The 21450-nt window shown below is 43.1% G+C and overlaps 1 long non-coding RNA gene across 1 annotated transcript in view; it reads left to right on the top strand.

Moving 5' to 3' along the window:
- LOC128780623 (uncharacterized) overlaps positions 1-21450 on the top strand; it is a 51824-nt gene that overhangs the window by 3996 nt on the left and 26378 nt on the right. Inside the window, exon 2 of the long non-coding RNA XR_008426567.1 lies at positions 3064-3181. This is a non-coding gene — a long non-coding RNA (uncharacterized lncRNA). The remainder of the gene's footprint in view (positions 1-3063; positions 3182-21450) is intronic.

Genomic DNA, 21450 nt, shown 5'->3' with positions numbered 1-21450 from the left:
TCGCTTTCCATAGTATTCCAAACCTTTTAGAAGGGATTGTGATGCCTAATTTCATGTGTTTAAATTGAGTGGGCCACAATTGCCCAATTTAAACATTGATTCCACCTAAGTCTCTGAGGACCTTTCCAGATGAGATTAGCATTTGAATCTGTGGACTCCGTAAAATAGATTGCCCTTTCCACCGTGGGTTTTCCCATTACCGACTGAACTTGGACATCCCATCTTATCTCCAGCCCGTGAGCTGGAATTGACATCATCTGCTTTCCCGATTCTCAGGTCTTCGGACTTGAACTAACTATACCACCAGCTTGTTTTGTTCTGTCTTTCCAGAGAATCAGAACCAAGAGAATATATATATTCTCTAGAAACCCAACTGATACATATGGTCTTTGATGATCTGAATCCTGCCTTTCTCTGTAGCCTCTCCATCATCACTCTAGCCTCCTGAATGTATATTCACACTCACGCAGACACAGACACAGATATACTCACACACTTACATAGATACATGCACCCCCATGACTAATCACAGATACACTCACAAACCTACACAATAACTGCACACCCATGAATGAACACACAGGCACACCCACACATACACCTTGTGCTCTAGCTACACTGATATCACTTGCTGGTTTGCCAAGTGACCACGTTGTCTCTGATATCGGATATGCCTTTGCAGACGTTGTTCTCTTTTCTCAGGACACTTCTCTACCTGGCAAACTTCTCATCCTCTAAGATTCAGCTCCAAGATTATCACCACTGTGAAGATTTCCTCGATGTTGTCTGCTCTTCACCCAGCCCAGACCTGGAAAGGTGTCTCCCTCTCTGTTCCTCAGAACCTTCTCTCCTCTGCATGTTTCCCTATGCACTCATCCACTCGCGTGCCTTCGATTACCACCTACGTACTGATAATGCTTGAGTGACCACCACTCAGCAGAGTTCAGGCAGCAGCAGAACCTGGAAAAGCCTTCCTAGTGCCTAGGGGAAAAAGGAGACTGGAAAGCAATGGGCCCAACATGGATTTATTTTCTTCGGTGGCACCAGGCCGACTTGGGTTCCAGTACTGCCTCTGCCAGTTTTCCTCCCCTTTCGTGCTTTCGGAATGCAAAAAATGATCACATGCATGGGGGAGGGTTTAAATGAAACTTTTCCATATACAGGATTTCCTAACACAGTGTGTCCCGCACATGATAATAAGCCTATAAATGTCTGTTACCATCATCTGCATTTTCTACTTTCTACAACAAACACTTATTTCTTAGAGTCAGGAAAAAATATGACAAATGTTACATATAAAATCCAACTTATGCCTCAACGCTGGGCTGCAATGCTACCTCCTCTAGGAGGTTTTTCTGCACATCAGTAGATGTGTTCTCCCTTTTCAAGCTACAGATGTTATGCACCTGTCTTCTCTCACCTTGCAGAGGGCACATTCCTTGAAAGCTGGGATCTTGCCCCCAATACAGTGCCAGTACTAATGAGCATGTTCCTTAGTATTATGAATAACCAAGGCATATGTCCATTTAGTATACTAAAAGAAATCGTTAACGATAATGGTAAATGAGTCTGAGTGTGAGTGACCTGGAAAACACTGAAGATAATAAAAACATTAACCAAATGTTAAATATTAGCCCCATACTATTAGAAAACTCAGCGCCTGCCAAGCATGAAGAGGAAAATTTAGATCAACCAAAACTCCCCCTCACAGAAGTTATCAACATTACAACTTCTTGCAACAGTCTTCCTAATTTTTTCCCATCTCTTTTCTTCTAAGCATACATCTCTTAAGATTTGGAATTATTCCGCAAATTATTTTGCATTTTAATTTTTTCCTCAAGAAATTTTCTCAAACTTGATAGTATAATCATTCCCCACACTATTAAATATTCGTTCAAAATATTCTTTTTTTCTGTGGCTGCAAAATATTCCAACATATGTTTATACATTAATCGGTGCATACTGAGTCCCCATTGGTTGTTTCTGTTTTCAAACTGCTGTCGCAAAGCTGAGATGACCCTCTTTGTGCATAAATAACTCTTCTTCAAAACTATCAGTTTTATGTATGTTATCCTCTAAGAAACACAGACACACAATAAACACATACTAAAAATGTAAAAACAAATTACTGGGATAATTTTGCCTATCGGATTAGCAAAGATTTATAAAGTCAATCAAGATGAATGTGCGTCGTGATGAGACATAAATGGAGGTGATCTTTTGGGAAGGCAGTTTGCCAATACGTATCAAAATGTCAGTGTGCATTCCTTGTGAGTTCCCAGAAATCACACCTTCTGACGTTATCCACGGTGATCCTTGAGAATTTTTCAGAAGTATACAGATGCTCTTGGTGATGTTTTAACATAGGACTTTGGGAAACCACCTCAGGGCCTTTCAATAAGGCCCGATGAAATGAATTATAGTAACTCATACGAGGGAACATAAATCGGTGGCAAAGGTAATGATGGCAATCTTTACTTTCACAACATATTGATTAGGGAAGACGTTTTTGAAAATAGGTTTTGCAATTGCACACATAATGTGATCCCATTTATGTAAAATGCTTTACGTAGAGCTGAGTATATACACAGGTGTGCCCTGAGTTATTGCTCTTTGTTTTATTGCACCTCACAGGTGCTGTGTTTTTACAAATTAAAGGCTTGACCCTCCACCACCAAAATAAGAAAATAAACAGGGTTATGACTCACTTCATTGTGGTGGTCTGGAAGCAAACCCACATTATCTCTGAGATATGCCTGGACAAGCATGTGAACTGGCCTGAAATGATGAAAATAATACCTCGAACTAGTTTGTTGGATTTCTGGTGATTTTTGAATGAGTTTTATTGATTCTAGTTCTATCCCTGCTGTCTTTTTTTTTTCTTTTGTTTTCTGAGGATTTTTAATTTTCTTCTTTGTACTTCTGAACTTTTTATGGTAAATAGGTATCATTTTTTTACTAGAGCCAGAAAGCTATTTTCAAGAAAATTAAATTGTTTTCTGCCCATTATTTGGAAGCCTAGCTGTCCATCAGAATACTAATATATAATTCTTTGTCCTTCAGCATTCTAGAAACCAAACAGCAATCATAGCAACTCACCCAACAACCAGAATGTGAACTAGCCTCATTCAGCTGGACTCACAGATGTTGGGGGCTTCATCACTTTTCCCATCCATCTACTGTACGTGAGTAGCAAAACCACTTGGGCATGATGCGTGGTTCCACTACTTCCTAGCTATGTAAGCCTGAGTAAGTTCCTCAGCCTCTCCATACTTCTCCATGCCTTCGTTCTTCATCCTTAATTGGAAATAATACCACGCCTGTAGGTTGCCTGTGAGGATTGAGATCATCAGAACGGAAGCTGGCCAGCCCTGTAAAAGCTGACTACTATTGGTTACTTTTATGTATACAGGCCAGACACAGTGATGGCTGTCGGGAGGCTATGGAGTCTCTGTCTTCCTTCTGGGTCCTGCTCTTGTTGAGCTTTTAGTTCAAAGACAGACATCAATAAGAGCCGCAAGTGCAATGAGTTTCAGCAAAGAGGAAGTTCAAGGATGGCACACATGAATTAACAGATTGTGTATGTTTTACTGCAGCATTTCTGAGTGAGCCCCTTGCAAATATCAACTATTTCCTAAATGCGTAGTCAGTGTGTGTGAAGCTCAGGGATGATCCCTTTGCTATGTGAATGTCTTTGTGCGTGGGAGACTCTATTTCTGGGCAGAAGACTCTAAGTGAGTCTACCCAAATTACAGCTTGCTCCACATCAGAAAGGGAAGTATGTGCCCACTTCTTATGAACTTTCTCCCTGAAAGAGAGAATCACAGAGTCAACATAATAGCCTGCTTGTTTGCAGAGCGGTTAGGTCACACAGCTCAAAGAGCTTTAAAAGGTAACTTTTAAGCAAGAGTATTGTTGCACCTGTTAATAGAAGGAGGCTCTCAGAGCAGATCCCAGTGTGAGCGTGGTCCTCACAGCAGTGATTCATGTCTTGGGACCATGCATCCTTTAATGAACTGGTAAAGCTACCAGCTCTCTCCCTAGAAAAGTTGCGTGTATGTGCATAAACATGACTTCTATAGATTGTTATAAAATACTGGGGGTTCACTGGCCATCAGATTCCACCCATGGTTTTCCTAAGGGTCCACTAAGATGATAATTGCTCTATCGCTCCTATGGAATTCTAAAAATGGAGGCGTACAGTTCTGTCCACTAGGAACTTCTCTAGGTGGGGATCCAGCCAGGAAACAGAAACCACTCTAGGTTCAATCCAAAGGAATCTAATGCAGAGAATCAGTTAGAGAGAGGATGGGAGAGCTGAGGAGCTACGTGGGACAGGAAGGAGACAACCAGGAAAGCAGCATCAGCAAGAAGCCTCTGCCACCTCCAGGGCTGGAGGGATGGGGAGAAGATGGTGTTACTAGAGTCCAGAAGCCAAGGATCGAGAACCACAATGGAGAGGTAGCTCTGTGTTAGGAAAGGCTACCTGGCAGGGCCTGGGCTCATGGATGAGATACAGCTGCTTCCAGAAACACAACTGGAAGCAGACAACAGAGAGACTGAAAAACCCTAGCTTCTGCCTTCCTCCTGGACCTCCACCCTCTGCCAGTCCCTCCTGTTAGCCAAACCTGTCCAGAAGCTGAAGGGTGAGGGAGTCTGGGAAAGGCAGTTCTGTGTTACAAAGTAGACAAAGCAGAGCAGGAGAAGGGCAGGTGTGGATATGAGCACAGACAAGCAAAGGACAGGTTTAGGAAGATAAGATGATATTTCAAGGCATGCATCTGTCGTGGAGTGTCCCAAAGTAATGCTGCAGACTTTCAGAGAAGGAAGCTTTGATTGTGTCTGCCTCTTTGTCCCCATGTCCTTACCCTGGTAAAATCATTCATCACCTCCTGCTGGGACTACTCCCAAGGAACCCTCACTTCATCTGCCCACTGCCAGTCTCATTTTCCCATCCATAGTCACCTCTGCTCTGCTGCCTGGGTCATTTTTCCAAGCTCCCGTCACCACCATGAAAAAGGAGTGATTCTGGTCTCTGTCCAGTCGCATTCCCTGCCATCTGCTCTGGTTACCTGCCTTCATACTCTCTACAGACTAAGTATAATTTCCTAAATACACTGTATGTCTTCATTCATGCTATTCCCTCTCCATTGAATGCCAGGGTTTTTTTTGAGGGGGGGTTGGTTGGTTTTTTTTTTTGCCTATTGGACTCCTACTCATCCTTCAAAGCCCATCACAAACGTTACTGCTTGGGTAAAAACTACCACACTCCTCCTGTTCTGCCCTATGGAACTAGCCTCTCTCTTTGTTCTGCTTCTTTAAATCTACATCCATACCGCCCTTATCAATACTTATTAGCTATAATAAGTATCATCATCAGGAGCTTCATCAGCCTTCTGCCCTTTTCTCTGTGCAATAGAGTAGTAGTTAGGAGTGTGGACCTGAGGTCATAAAGACCCATGTTTAAGTACCACTGGCTGGCTACGTGGCTTTTGGATAAGTCTTTAACCTCTGAGTTTCCATCTATTAATTTTTTATGTGGAGAAAATCATAATGCCTCATAACCTCATAAGGTTTTACTACAGAGAGAATGCATGTAAATACTTTACCAGCTACTGTTAGCTAATCCTAATCTTTTAATCAAAAAGTGACACGATATTTTATATATACTTGTAAACTACTTTTTCATTAAAATATATCACTTTACCTGTCCTTAAATGTTTTTTTCATTTTTCTAAGTTTTTATCTTTCAAATTTCAAACAGAAAAGTTGATTGATAAAATAAACACCCCACCCACTCCTTCCCCTGATTCACCATTGCTAACATCTGCTTTCTGTGTGTGTGTGTGTGTGTGTGTGAGTGGTGTGTGTGATGTTCATTTTTTTCTGATCCATTTGTAAATAAGCTGCAAAATCATGACATTTCAGCATGCATTCTACATTCTCTTACAAGGTAAGAGGTAAGACCGTTACCATACCCAAAAAATAACATTGATATAATAACGTTATCTAAAATGTAATTCATACTTCAATTGTTCCCCCAAAATGTTCTTTACAGTGGTTTTTCCTTATATCATCTGATTACTACATAGAATTCTACTGACTGGTTGTCCAGTAATTTGTTCAATGAATCTATTATTGTTGGGCATTTAGGTTCTTTCAGCATTGCATAACTGTATGTAGCTCTGAAAAAGATCTTTACAGCTACTTCTTTATATACTTGACTTCTTATTTCTTTGGGAAAAATTCCTACAATGGAATTTGGTCCAAGGCAATGCAACATTCTAAAAGCCTGATGCCTGATGCTAAACTGCCACCCCAGAAGACTGTTCCAATTGTGTCCACCAGCAGTGTACAAGAGGGTCTGTCTTCACTCCTTTGACATGTCTGCTATTACCATCTTTTGTGTTTATCAATTTAATGAGATAAATAGTAGCAACTCACATTGATATACCACTCCTGATGCGTAAAGTACTATCCCGAGTATACGACACATATCTACTTCCCTACCTTGTACAACAACCCTATAGCCTTTATTTTACAGATGAGGAAACTGAGGCAAAGAGTGTTTCAGCAGCTTGCGGAAGGTCACAGACTAGGGAGCAGCCACCCAGGCAGTGTGCATCCAAAGCCATTATCTACTCTCTCAATATAGTGTCTAACTTATGCTGTTGCCTCTCAGAATAGTACCTAACGTTTATCTGATCACCCTGAAGTTGAATTTTGTTCACATATTTCTCCTGTATATCTTTGCTTGTAAGAGTTCCCTGTTTACATCATTTTCCTTTTGTGGGGGAGGAGGGGGTAAGTCCTAAGATATTTGTCTTTCCATTATTGATGTTTTAGAACTCCTTAAAGAATAAAAATATCCCTTCTCTGTCATATATATTGTAGGTAGTTCTCCATGGCTTGCCATTTCCCCCTTTTATGTGTTTGTGTGTTGGTTTGTTTCTTTATTAGTTAGTTTGCATAAGGTTTTTATTTTCTCATGGTTAAATTTGTCAGTTCTTCCATTTGAGTTTAGGAGGTTAGACAGGTCAGCCTACTGTTAAGAGAATAAATATCATCCTCTATTTTCTCTTCTACCTTCACATTTTATGTTCAAATCTTCAGTCCATCTCATTTCTCTGCACCCTTATTTCAGCCTATTCTTAGCCCTGCCTTATTTCTAAACCAGGCCCCAGATGCCTTCCAAGGATAGATATGGGACATTGTTTGCTGAGAATGTGGGTCCTGGGCCATTTGCTACTTTTCATTAAATCTGGAAATGACATGTGAAATTTTTAAAAAGATTTTATTTATTTATTTTTAGAGAGAGGAAGGGTGGGAGAAAGAGAGGAAGAGAAACATCAATGTGTGGGTGCCTCTCATGCACCCCCCACTGGGGACCTGGCTCACAACCCAAGCATGTGCCCCGACTGGCAACCCTTTGGTTCACAGCTGGTTCTCAATCCACTGAGCTACACCAGCCAAGGCTGACATGTGAAATTTTAAAAAAAAATTTATTTAGTGATAAAAGAGAGAGAGAGAGAGAGACGTCAATTTGTTGTTCCACTTATTTATGCATTCATTGGTTGCTTCCTGTATGTGCCCTGACCAGGGATCAAACCCACAACCTTGGAGTATGTGGATGACACTCTATCCAAGCGAGTTACCCAGCCAGGGAGCTGACACACGCATTCTTAAGGAGCAGGGAACCAAAGACAAAACAGGTTTGCCATTTCAACCTATTTCATAAATAAGGTGCCCTTTCTCCTGCTTTCCATCCAAAATATGAAACACTTGTTCCACATTAGACAATTAAGACAAAAGCCCTGTTTCCCTGAGCTCCTCTGAAGCAGGCTGTTGTGGGGAGAGCAGTGGTAGTTGAGCGAAAAGCATGCCAAGAATTCATTTCAATTTGAAAGATCTTTTCAGGGCTTTATTTGTTCTAAGAGTTCTTTAAACGTTTTAAATACAGTCCGATGAAGTGCTTCAGGCACTGTTTCAATACTGATTATGTCTCCTGTCCTTGAGGACAATGACTTGCTTCAATACATATTACTGTTTTCAGCAAAGGTTTGATTTTAACATTAGCCAATCCCATTCTTTTTCTCCTTTGCACTTTGCTCAAACATTGTGACTGAAACCATCACTCACAAAATGAAATGATTAGTGTATTTCCAAACATACTTCAGGGAGATACAGAGCAGCTCCTTCGCCCAAGCAACAGTTCACTGCTTGCGGTGCCTTACAGTACAATAGATAATCACTCAATATTTGCGGAATAAGGGTGAGAGTGTGCATGGGGTCCTGGGAAAGAATAGCTATTAAGTCTGTAATGAACAAAGAGGGGCATGCTCTGATGTTTTTGCAGGGGAGCTTAAGTCTTTAACATTACAACTCTAATTCATTTACTCATTTAACTAGTAGAGAAGTTTCCAACATGTGGTCCATAAAACATTAGCCCTATGAAATGCAAAGCAGTTTACAAGTTAGAGATCCATTCTCTTAGAGATGCATGATGAACATTTGCATATTAAAGGCTTTGCATTTTCCTGTAGCATAGAAACCTGTATAAATTAATTTAAAATCCATAAGGGCAGAAATTAGGTCTGTTGTGCTGGCTAATTAGTCCCAAGAGCTTCATATCATGCTATTAGATGTTTATTGAATAAATGAAAGAATGTTATCTATGGCTGATAAATAATTATCCCCAAACTTAGTGGTTTAAAACGACAAACTTTTTATCTCACAGTTTCTGTGGATCAAGAATCCCAGGCACAGGTAAAGGGGGGTCCTCAGCTCAGGGTCTCACAGGCTATCCTCAGGGTGTCAGCTGGGGTGCAGTCATCTCAAGATTACCTGGTAAACCTCAGGTCCTCGCTGACTATTGATTAGAGGCTTCAGTTCCTTGTCACGTGGGCAGTTCACAGCATGACAGCTAGCTTCCCTCTGAACAAAAGGGCAAGAGAAAGCCTCCAAGATAGAAGCCACAGTCTTTTTATAACCTAATATTGGAATTGACATTCCATCACTCCTGTCATTCTATTTGTTAGATGTGAATCAATAAGTCCAACCTACACCCAAAGTGAGGGTCTTACCCAAGGGTGTGCCCAGGAGATGTGACTGTTGACCAGCTTGGAGGCTGCCTACTACAAAGAGTGATTAATGCATCCAGCATTTTCCATATTTATTTGGCCTCCTAAGTAACAGCTTTTTCATTTAGAACCACACTTGAGGAAACATGTAGAACTAATATGTATTGAGTGCAAGATCCTAGAGCATAGAATAAATAAGATATAATTTCTTTATTCATTTATTCTTAAAAAAAACACATTTTAAATATCTGATACTATCTCTGTGAAGAGCTTAGAGTTTAGCCCAAATCTGGGAATCCCTTCCGTAATGTATCACCTTGGGAGAAGCAGTCTTCGCTGATGAGCAGTACAGATTCTCTCCAAAAAAAGATAGGGAAGAATTCTGGCATGTTTGTAGCCTTTGACTGACTAGCATGTACCCTCACTTATGTGTCTCCGTGATGAAGCCCTGGACGTGACCTAACCTTGGCTGGTGGGATGATTCCACCAGACTTTGAATTTTAAACAAGTCGTGCAAAATACAGAGCTAGTGAGCAAGCATTTGTGGTGGAAGTGGTATTGGAACTTGTACAGTTATCAAAGCTGATCACATATACAAAAATCCTCATTCTGGGCACTTAACAGAATTGCATTTCCCCACCCTGAAGAGATTAGGCATGGTCATGGACTTCGCTTTGGTCAGTGGAGTGTGAAGGGCAGTAGCACGTGTTACCTCAGAAAGAATCTTCCAGAGCTGGTTAAATTGGTTAGCTGCAATTGTCCTCATGCCCTTCTGTGTTCCAGGTTGTGGGATCATTGAAGCATAAGGCCTCCATTGGCCTTAAATGACTCTGATGAGCAATCCCCCTGCCCACCATTGTAGAAATATAATGGGCGTGAGAAATGCACCTTTGTCCTTTAAGCCATTAAGATGTTAGAGTTGTTTGTCACTGCAGCATAACCTAGCTGATACAATAGTCCAGCAGTGAACATCAGCATTCAGTGTCCAGCAGCGGTAGCCTGAGTGGCCAATAGTGATGGGTACCCAAAGTAGCAGTTCAAACGGGCATGACTTTGGCTGTATTTTTTTTTTCTATCTAACCTCTCTTTGTTCCTGCCTATGTTATGAAGCTTGTTCTGTGAGCTCTATCCTTCCAGTAAATTCCCTCCCTGCACAAATCCCTCAGGGCAGGTTTCTGTTGCTTGCAGCCCCAAACCTTGCCCGATACTAATTCTGTTTCACCCAACAGGAATTTGTTGAGCCCAGTGTACCCATTGTTGTCCTAACTGCAGGCAAGTTTAAGGCTGGAACTCAATAATGCATAAGACTTACTCCCTAATCTCCAATAATTTACAGTCTCACTAAACAAACAATATGCATATGAATGAAACAGTGAGAAACTTAAAATAAGCTACGTGATACTGAAGGCACATGGGTGGGTTCTTCACCTAGAAACTTTCAGAAGAAAGATACAGATAATTTCTTTGCACTACCCTTCCCTTGTAAAAATTTAAGTCTTCTGATTTGAGCAATACTTTCTCGACACAGGATATATGATTATTTTAACAGTAATAATAAGCAGTAAGTATATATTTGTTGAATGACTTAATGAATGAATGTGATCGGGGCACATAGGCTTTGGAATCAGCGACCTAGGACTTGAGTCTTGCTTCTACCATTTAGTAGCTCTGTGCTGCTGCACACGAGCCTTGAAACGGAGACTTCTATAACCCTTACCACAGCCTGGAGGTGCTACTATTGGTTTCCCAAGATTGTTGGCAGAACTGACTATATATGATGACATATAGGAAGCATTGCAATAAATGAAATTCGGGCATTTAGACAACCTGTGTGTGTGTGCATGCACTCCCCAGAATTCACTTCACTTCATTTATTAATTCATATAGAAAGAGTTCCTGAGCATCTACCATACACTGCAAATACTGCTCAGGAGTAAGCAGCACTGGTGAGCATGACATAAACCTTGTGATAATTGGGGACGACAGGGGAAGTTCAAGGAGCTATGAGACTAAACTACAGCGAAGGTTTGAATGGACTTTCTGTAAAGATCAGCAATTCTGCCTTTTGCACTTTTCCAACGTCCTGGGAGTTCTCCCAGTTTCTACTCATACTTCTGCCAGCCAAGAAAAAAGCATCAGAGTCCGTATGTGGCAGACACTGTAAGTCACCTCTCCAACATCCATTTCTCCTTTCTCCTTACTCTTAGAACCTTGATTTTCTTCAGGACAATAATGTATCCTGCTGAAAGATCATAATTCTTAAACTGTCCTGCAGCTATGGGTGGCCGGGGACTTAATTCTGGCCTAAGAGATGTAAGCAGACATGTACTAGATGCTTCTGGGAAAAATCTGCTGTTCTGACATAGATATTACCTCCTCCTCCCAGTCACTTCCTTCTTTTACCAGCCTGGAACATGGAAGGGAGGCCGAAGGTGGAGTGAACATCCTGTGCTTGTGAGGACTCCATGGGGAAAAGAAAGTCACCCTCCAAAGATGGTAGAACAGCTGGAGGAGCCAAGGGACTCCGATGGCACTGTGAAGCCACCCTACTGGCCCAGATAAGCCTCTATTGCTTGGGTCTTCAGTTGTGCAGCAGAATTCTGAGCATTTAACATCATATTTGTCCATTGGGAAAACATTTATCGAGTACCTACTACACATAAGGTACTATTCTAGGCCCTGGGGATATAGCAGAGAGCAAAGACAAGGATACCTATTATCAAGGAGCTTACTTTCAGGGTCAAGGGTGTCAACCAGATAAGCAGTAAAATATGTATTATGTTAGTGAAAAGTGCAGAGGAGAAAAATAAACCATGGAAGGAGGATGGAAGCTGTCGGAAGAGGGAGGGTTGCAATGTAAATGGGTGACCAGGGAAGTGTCTAGTGAAACAGTATCAAATCAAGACTTGAGGGAAGTTAGCAAGCAAATCATGAGGATGCTGAGGGGAAGAGTTTTCCCGCTGAGGGACCAGCCAGGGCCATGGTCCATGTGGAAGGATGTGGGCTGAGTTAGAGAAACAGCAAAGAGCTGCGTGTGGATGGAGCAAAGTGAGCAAGGGAGGCAGTGGGAGGAAACGTGGCTGGGGAGTGAGGATCTATAGGGCAGGGATGGGCGAGCTTTCCTGCAAAGGCCACATGGTTTCTGCTGCAAATGCTCAACTCTGCAATAAAGCGGCCATCAACATTATGTAAACTAAGGGGTACAGCTGTGTTCCAAAAGTTTATTTACAAAAACAGCCAGCAGGCAGCTGGATTTGGCTGGAGGGCCGTAGTTTGCAGAACCCTGAGGCGAGGCCTTGTAGGTCAGTATAAGGGCTTTGGCTTTTTACTAGAAGTAAATGCTTAGCTATTGGAAGGATTTGAGCCTGGAAGTGACAAGATCTGAATTGCATCTTAACAGAATTGCGCTCGGTGTTGGGAAGAGAATAGAACAGAGAGAGAAGGGAGCAAGACCGAAAGCAGGGAGACCAGTTAGGAGACACTGGTAATTAATCCAGGCTCCTGTGTATAAAATATTTCCTTGCTTCCTGAATCACTGACAAGAGTATGACAATGTCACTCAAATGATTTGTTCAAACTGCCACACCTCATGCATAATTAATGATGCCTACCTCCCCTCCAAAGGGGAGGACCCCAAGTGCTCTGCCACCTGATTTGCCAAGCAGAACATGAAGAACTTTTTATGTAATTGAAACAGTGGGAGGGAGATTTTCAATAGGCAACATGCAATTAGCCAAATTAGAACAGACACAGGACATCAAGGCTCACACCTCCACAAAAATCAAGAACAAAAGCAGTCCAGCCCTGAGCTGAGGTGATCTGCAGAAGAGACCTGGGACTAGAAAATTTAGAAGAGGCTCATCACAAACACTGAGATTTGGACAGGACTAACGAAGTGGCGATCTCCTTTCTTCTACTGCACTCACTGTACTTCTACTGTGCCCTGGCCCTGGCATCAGGGAAAACTGATGAAGAGCAGCCTTGTCTGATTCAGGTCTGGCTGAGATGGACATGCTCAGCGGCCATCTGTTGGTACAAGAGCTGTGTTGAGGGGTGGGAGGGGGGAAGTTGGCAGACAACATTGTTGCTTCTCTATCACAGTCCCTTCCTTTGGCCTTCTGTCCACTAAGAGGAATCCTCACCTTTGTTCTTCCTGCGCTGAGTGGCCAAGTTCCTGAGCAGGCCTACCCTTCCCTGTGCCAGGGATGAATCCTTGCTGGTCTATGCCAGCTGCAGTGTTCTCATTCTCCTTGTGAACTGTGGTGGCCACGGGAAAGTGGCTCTGAGATCCTCTACTGCAGGGAGTGGAATTGGACATCATCAGTCCATCTGCTGTGCTCAGAAATCCATCTCTGCTTTGGTCATGACTCATGTTTCCGATGGGCAGCTCCGAAACAGTGGCAGTGTGGCAGGGACACTAAAGCAGGCTGACTCCTGGGAGACACAGGACTCTAACAGGTGACTGTGCCTTGAATTCTCACCAAGGGCCTTGCTGAACTTTCCTTAGAAAGTTTCCTTACACTTGCTGCGGTGTAAGATGCTCTCACCCAGCCTTCTTTCTGTCTCTCCTTCACTCAGGGTCGGACCTGCACTTCCATCTATCGGCTCTCCCCACCTCTTCGGGCTCCCTCCCATTCTCTCTCGTAGGTATTTCCCCTAATAAATTTCTAGTACATTTAATCTTATCTCAGCATCTGCTTCTTAGAGAACCTGGACTAATACACCAAGTAACAATTAAAGCATGACATGTAATACCATTTTGGCCAAAGTGGTGCAGGAAGTCGGGGGCCTTTCAGGGAGTTTTCCTTTGTTCTTAGAAAAGGGACTCACAGTAGGACAGTTCTTTTTTTTTCCACCTTAGGAGCAAGGTGGATCCAGATTTTGTGGGGCCTAAAGCTTATATAACTTGAAGCACTTCCTTTATGTAAACAAGAACATACACATATTATTTTTGAAAACTTCACAAACGTTTATGGCCACTTGAGCACATTGCTAGGCCTTGAAGGGGCCTGTGAAAGTGAGGGACCCTGAAGCTAAGTTTCATTAGCTTCATGGAAATCTGCCTGTGTTCTTGATGTTGCAACTAGCATGTGATGGCTGGAGCTAGGGCAGCCATCCTGGGACCAAGAGGGAGGCCAGCCCAAGAGGATGGGCCAAGACAATGGAAGAAACAAACCCTTGTTGATATTTCTGAGCTACTCCAGAGTATCCAACTCTGGAATGATCCTGTGTCTGGATTTAAGGTTTTGAGAGCTAATAAACTAATAAATGTCCTCATCCCTTAAACCAAATGTAGTTGGGCATTCTTTTATTTGCAGCACAAAGTATTTTGACTGATACAGATTTATTTCTGAGTAAATTTCTCCTGTGAATCCCACCCCCTGTTATGCACTAGATGAAGAAGAATGATCTGGAATAAGAAAAGAAAGGAGAGGCAAGCTGGCAACTGCATAGCAGTTGAGTCTGCCCTGCTTATATTTCCTTAGAAACCCAGAAATCCTTCTAAAACAGGGGTGAATGAAGGGTTGAATTAGAGAATCTGCTTGCCTCTGGAAAAATGGTGAGAGTCTTGAAGAAGGGGAAAATGACCTAGACTTTGGTTGTGATATGGAGTGGTGAGTCAGTGGAGCGAGACAGGATGGTGATAGTCACATCAAACCTGCTCTGGGCTGTTCCAGCTGCTTCATGGTAGAAAACAACCATGAGGAACTCATGGGGAGCAAAGCACTGGCATTGATCTCCAGGGCTTCACGTAAGATCCTTCTACCTGAGCCAACAATGTTTTAACCAACAAACTGGTACCTTTGTGGCTGTCAGCTAACAATAGCCCATGACATGTGCGGAGCTCTGGCCTTATGTTAGGCACTGTGTCAGCACTTTACGTGCAGGGTTTCATTGGATCCTCACAGCAAACAATGATAAAGCTATTATCCCCATTTACAGATTAGGAAATTGAGGCTCAGGAAAGTCCAGAAACTTGCCCAGAGGCACACAGTCAGGAAATGATGGAGCTGGAATTAAACCCCAATAGTTTGAATCTAGCGGCAGCTTTTTCTCACCTCATTTTCTTCTTTCTCAAGACCATCACAATTTCCCCCAAACTTCTTATGTAAAAGGTAAGATAGTAAATATTTTCAGCTTTGGGGACCAGCTGAACCAGTTGCAACTACTCCACTCCACCATTGTAGAGCAAAGCCCGTTATAGACAATATGTAAATGAATGAGTATGACTGTGTCCCAGTAAAACCTTATTTGCAAAAACAGGCAGTGGGCCTGACTTGACTTATGCACCATAGTTTGCTGACCCCTGAACTAGGCATTAGCCATGTGCTTTTTCTATTAGCACTCCTACTCCTTTTACTATCCCTGCTACCACAATGCCCATTCTTGGCGACACAGAGTCCAGATGACTCCTGTTTGTGGCAGCACACAGGTACATAGGCACAGCTTCTTCTAGGGCCCCAGGTAGGCCCCTGCCAATGGAATTGCATATATTTAAATATATATATTTATTTGCATAAGGAAGATATTGTAACAATACTTCCTCTCCCTCCTACTTTCCCTCATGCCAGGTGGCATTGAAATGGTCATGGGCATTTTGGGGATCTGGACTAAGGGGAACCATTTAGTTTGGATCTAGTGAGATGATTATGAAGTTCACAGTCACTTATGTATATGGTTACACTATTGCCTGAGGCCTAGAGTGGGAATGGCTTCTAGAAGGTTCCTACAACCCACTGTGACACTCATCCATCATCATAACCCAAAGGGACAAGGCTAGAGGTCACTTGGTGCTTTCAAAGTGTCCCACAGAGACTGGCACTAGAAGAGAGTGGGTAGGGGAAAGAAACAAGTCTTGAAATGTAGGGAGACAGAACCCCGTCCGCGGAAAATTCCTTTAAATATGAGACATGTAAATTTCTAAGTGGAGGACTGGGTTCTCATCCGTGCCTAATCCAAACAGAATTTCTCTCTTTTCAGGAAAATACTTGATAATGCAGCATAGGCAATTGTGAGAGCACCACACGTTTTTTATGGGTATTGCACAAAATAGTAAGGCGCTTAATGAATGTTAGCTACTTTATTTCATTTTCCCCTTCACTGTTCTACAAAAATAAGTGGAAAATTGAAAATTGATAGCATTGATATTTATACTAAGAAACATAGCCCTCAGAAATGTAACACTGTTAAGAACCAAGAGGGAGAACAGGGAGCAGACAGATCGGTAAATTTTTAGCTTCAGTTTGACACTTACTGATATAAGCTGGGCAACCATATTTATTTGTGAAGAAAAAGAGCAAAATGAAAGAACATGCACAAAGTTAAGGAGGCATATTGTCAAAGATGACACAGAAATAGGAATTCCACAGTGTTCTTGTAATGGAAAAGATACCTCCCCTCCTTCCTCCCTCTAACGTTTGACTTACATACATATTTTCAGCAGTTCCTTTGTATAAAAGTCAGACACTGACTAAAGACACTTGATATCCCTGAGCCTCAGTTTCTTGATCTGTGAAATGGGGGTAATAATATGATGATTGTGAGACTCCCATTAGGAAATGTTTGTGAAGGTGCCTAGAGGGGCAATAGTTAAGATGGATTGTTTGGATGGTGTAGCTCCTTCCAGCATGAACTCTGGAGCCACACGGCCAAGCCTGACCTCAGTGGGGTGGGAACATATGCTCTGCCTCTATCTAGTAGGGGCAACTGCAAAATCACACAGCATAAGAGGCAGGGACAGGGATGGGTGATGAGTTGGGAGCAATAGTGCAGCCAATGACATGGCTGTGTCTGCAGTCCCCCGCACATTGCATTGCACACAGTGATGTGCAGTAAGTATTGTTTGAATACGTGCATAGGGCATTCTTAGTAAACAAATCTTCCTCGGGTAAAAAAACGCTGGTTGCTGAGGATTACCTCATGTGGCAGGATGATATATTAAGAGATTAGTTCATGTTTATTCTTCCTAAATCCTTCCCTCCCCGCAGTTCAAGCAGGGGGCCCGGTGCACTCTGTGTGTCTGCTTACAGCACAGAAGAGCCCAAGAGCCTCGAGCCAAGAGCTTTTCTGATCTTTTGTTCAAGTTCCAGCCATTTGATGAGAAAATGTTGGTCTCCCCCAAAAGAGAAGATTGGGTGGGGAGACTTTAGAGAGAGGAAGACTGGCGCAGCCAGGAGCGGGGTGCTGACCATGGTGTCTTCATGCAGCAGAGACCCGCGCGCTGCTCTGTGGGCCTTTGCTGAGATGTCAGAGCTTCAGAGAGGATGGCTGTTCAGTGTGCCTGAGGCAGGGAGACGCTGAGCCCCCCTGGAAAAACCTCCAAAGCCTGTGAACAGCCCAGAAACCCTACCCATGAAGGGTCCCCTTGGGCTTCGACAGTGAGGACACCTGCCCACTCGAGCCTCCCAGATCCTGTTAGGACCCTGGGACATGAAAGAATTCTCAGTAGGGTTTGAGATTAAGTTCCCCACATTTCAGTGGGATAAGGGTCTGGCGTCATAATTAAGGTGATTTAAAAGGAATAAAGAAAATATTATTTCCTTACATGCCTTAGTTAGAGAACAATTATTCACATCCATTAAACTATGAAAATTACAGCTGGGAATTGGTAAAACAAAGCTCTTTAAAAGCCTAAGGTCATAGTAGTATTTAAATATTTTGAGGACATTCGTTACCAATTTCACACGAAACCTTATAATTCCTTACAAAGGCCTGCACAGAACACTAAAGGGGAGATGTAGATAATAAAACAAAGGACCTTTGCCCCCACCTTCTCAGGTTTGAGGGCTCTTTGATTAAACCCATACAATCCCAGACTGTGAAGTTAAATTAGCATGTTTAAATTAATGTTTAAATTATGCAGGCTCCCAGCTGTGCTGTGATGTTTGCACACTTTCTAGGAAGTGAGTAATTATAATTAGCACTTAAATACAAAGGACGTACCGTCATTTAAAAAAAAAAAGGAGAAAAATAAATCTTACACGTTTAGACCTTGGTCTCCCAGTGCTGGCTACTTTCATTCACTGACGCAGGCTGCTCCCTGAAGGATGGGAGGGAACTGAATGTTGGTGTCCACGCTACGCATGAGAAGATGAATTTAGATGTCTGTGGGTCAAGTGAGGATGCCAGACACAGAACAATTCCCAAGCATGAGAATCTGATGTCAGCTCACCACCTTACTAGGAAGGGAGGCAGTGAGGAGCAGAAACAAGGAGCAAGCCATCAGCAGAGCTGGATCTCATCCCTCATTATTTGTGGAAGATCGTTTAGCTTCTCTGGGTCTCAGCTTCCTGATATGCAAAGTGGAACCAACAATGCCTGCCCTACATGTTTGGTAAGTTGTGTGTGTGCGGGGAGGGGGTTTCCCCTGAGACCACAGCCACTGTTATTTCAGTGCTCATGTTGTGACAGAGCCTGGGCTGGATTTGGGGGCAAAGAGGAAACAAGAACCTCCCCCACTGTGCTCCCTCAGCCTCCCTACTTATTTTTATCATGGTAGTTTTCTCATTCACCTCCCTCACTAGTCCTTCACCATTAGGGGCAGGGTCTGGGTGTTGTTCACATCCCCGGTGCCTACCATTGTGTCTGCACATAGTACACATTCGATTAATATTATTTGGGAGAACTGAAGAAGAGAGACACCTTGCCTCATATTGATAGAAAATGACTTAAATGTGCTAGTCTTGCCTCATCTGCACCATGAATTATTTGAAAAACAGAAGTGTGTCTGACATATCTTCTGGTATTTACTGCGGTGCCCAGAAATTCTGAGTGTGTACTTATTCACAGATTCTCATGAATATTTATTGAGTCCCTACTTTGAGGAAGGCTCTGTGATAGGTGCTGAGGGTACAGGCATGAACAACACAGCCAGCCATCTTGCCTCGTGGGACTTAAGTTGGAAAGACCAGTTAGATCATTAATAAATCATCAAACCAAGAAATATTCCACCACAAATTGTGAACAGTCCAGCAGCAAACACCAGGAGCTACCTATCCAACACCATCACACCCCTGCTTTTTTTTTTTTTTTTCCCTAACGGAATTGTAATTTTGTTTGGGAAGTCACATCCCCAGTTCCAAGTGACTTACTATAATTTAGTTGAGTTGGACTAAACTGTCATGATACTTTCATGTCCTTCTGCCTGTTATTGGTCTGGGAGGACATGTGACCCAGTTCTGGCCAATAGGCTATAAGGGAGAGTCTACTGGGGGCCTCTGGGGAATATTTCCTCCCTAACAAAAGAGAAAGCTCTATGAGGGAAAAGCCCCTTTCTCTCTTCCTATCCTTCCTGGTTGGATACAGTCATGTGATGATGTGATATTTGCAGCTGTGGAATCCATCTCATGACACTAAGGGACACATTGTTGACACACAAATGGTGGCAGAGCAGGCGGATTGAACACATCTGGGCTCCTGGTGGCATCTGTTGGAGTTTGTAGAGAAGCCCAATGAGCAGCTTCTGTTTTCCCATTCTGAGTTCTGAACAAATTGAGAAATCAGATGATGGAGGAATAGGTGAAGGAAGATACATCGTCTTTGTCACTGATAAGTGCTACGGATGGGGATGTAACTTAATGGGAGAACCAGCGGGGCCTGGCCCTCCACGTCAGACAGACTCAGTAGCTAGGCACACACCACATCCAGACCAGCAGTCCCAAGAGCTTGTCCAAATTTAACAAACAGATAAGCCACTCATCTTCCCCAGGGATGGAGAGAGTAAAGGGGAAGAAAGAGACCAGGAGTTACAGTGACCGAGCCGCCTTCACATGGAACGGAACTTCAGGAAGGGGCACAGAGCACTGCTCCCTCATCCCAACTTCACAGATGAGCCCCCCACCAACCCTAGAACTATCTTTAAACTTCTTATTACATGAGACTCATAAACCTCTATTATTTTGGTTGCTTTTAGTCAGGTGCTCTATTCATTGCACCTAACTGTTATAAGAACATTGTAACTGTCGTGTTCAAAAGCATCCTGACTGGTCTAAGCACCATAAAGGAGAAGCAAAGGGTGGTGAAAGGCATTGCACAAAGGGGAATTCCACTTTTATTTGGACAGCGTTGAGACAGTCAAGGAAACCATCTGTAAATTCATGCTGTTTCAGCTGGTCCTAAAGGGGGAACGGGAGAAGGCTTCACATACAAAGGGAACAACAGCAAGTGAGAAGACTGTGAGGCATCAAAAAAGGTCCATGTGGCTGAAGCAGATTCAGTGAGAGGGAGACTCATGAGATATGACATCAGAGAGAAAGGCAGGTGCTGGATCGAGACAGGATGTGGCAGGATGGGTTCCCAGGAAGCAGGAAACCAGAAGTTTTGCATGCAAGGATGTGCCCTGGGATGTCTCAAGTGTGACAGGAAGGGAGGGAAAAGAAGCAGGACTGGGGAGAAGGACAAGTTGAGCTGCGATGAGGCCCAACAGCAGCCTTAACTGACCACATGGTCATGGAACATAGACTAGCTCTTCATAGCGGTACCAAGATAGGTCAAGACAACCAGAACTTTGTACCCTCCAAACAGATCTGTCATTGCCCTTGAGCTACCTGGGGAAGGTGGCACTGCAGCTGGGATAATCTCTGAAGGGGCTGATAGCTGGAAGAGCAAAGTTGTCCACATTAAGAACCACTGTTTTAGCTTCAAATACATGAATAATTTGCTTAAAAGCAAAGGTACATCCTATATGGCTTTAGGTTAATTGTTCAAGATCCTTACGCTTCAGCTTGAGGGGTAGGGTGGAAGTTGGGCTTTAATGAATGCTTAATGACTTCTTGGAGAAAGGAGGGATTAACAATTCCAGCAAGACCTGCACACCTTCAGAACTTGCACAGGTACAAACGCAGAGGCCACCTTCACTGCCTGCTCACAGCTAATTATTTACCGGTACTTGATGAGTTCTGTGAATAAAAGAAAGATAACAGCCACCTCGTCTTCCTACCCCTTACTAAACAGGTTCATTGTCTTCCCTTTTGCCATTTTCCTTAAGCTTTCTTGTCAAGGCTGAATCAGAAGGCAGGCTGATTGTCTTCCTTCAGAATTCTCCACTCAGCTTGGGACCCTTTGAATTAGGCCCCGCACATATTCCCTGAGTCTTTATTAATATGCCTTGTGTCAACTTCTGCTCCTGCAAAGAATTAGCCATCACCAGCCTTTTTCCCCCCTGACCCATTGTCTTTGTGACAGGAAGGAGCTCTCAGAATTCAAAGGGATGCCTGAGACACTTAGACAATGGAGGCTGGCTTCAGTAGTTGGCATTGTCAACTGATAACTGTTCCTCCTGTCTTTTGGGGTCCTCCCCTCGGTGTAGGCCATCAGTCACGCTCCTTACTCTGATCTCCTTACTCCCACTGTCACATAAGATGGACCAGTA

This window comes from Desmodus rotundus, chromosome 3 (assembly GCF_022682495.2).
Source record: "Desmodus rotundus isolate HL8 chromosome 3, HLdesRot8A.1, whole genome shotgun sequence".
In the NCBI taxonomy this organism is placed as follows: domain Eukaryota; kingdom Metazoa; phylum Chordata; class Mammalia; order Chiroptera; family Phyllostomidae; genus Desmodus; species Desmodus rotundus.
This window is presented reverse-complemented; position numbering and strand designations above follow the sequence as displayed.